Genomic DNA, 681 nt, shown 5'->3' on the forward strand with positions numbered 1-681 from the left:
GTCTCTAAGGAGAAATTTGATTTCACTATCTCCAAAAGAGACCTATTTGTTCTCCTGGTGGTCCATGGTATGCCCAAGGCTCTTCTCCAGCACCATAACCCAAAGATAGCAAGTCTTTTTCTGTAATCATTAGTCATTGTCCAGCTCTCACATTTAAATATTTAGCAAATAATTGCAAAGACCTTGCCTGGATCAGGTGCACCTTAGTCACTAGACTGACATTTTTGCTCTTCAACACTCTGGAAAGGTCCCTGACAGCAGATTTTCCTAGTGTAATTCATCTTTTGACTTCCTGGCTGATGGTGCCAAGAGTGTGCATACATAGGCAGCATTAATTTATAATTGCTGTTAACACACCTGGGCAAAAAGAGCAGAAAAGACATAAGCAGATGAATTCAAGTTGAACTTGGGGAATTATACATGTATGCATATTAAAGTGATTGCACAAAGATAAAAAATGAGAATAAAGGTTAAAAACAGCAAATCAGTTTGTTTTGTTTGGGATGGTAGAATTATATATAGTATCTTTGATTTTCTCATAGATAGTAGATTATTATTTTCATAAAAATCAACCAGTACACAAAAAGCCAAAGAAAATGGTAAAAATACTTAAGAATTCCTTCACAGAATGATAAATGCCAAAATTATTTTGAAGTCTGTCTTTTTTGATATTTTTTTTCT

Source organism: Elephantulus edwardii, unplaced genomic scaffold (genome assembly GCF_000299155.1).
Source record: "Elephantulus edwardii isolate Elephantulus edwardi_28Jun2011 unplaced genomic scaffold, EleEdw1.0 scaffold00109, whole genome shotgun sequence".
NCBI lineage: Eukaryota > Metazoa > Chordata > Mammalia > Macroscelidea > Macroscelididae > Elephantulus > Elephantulus edwardii.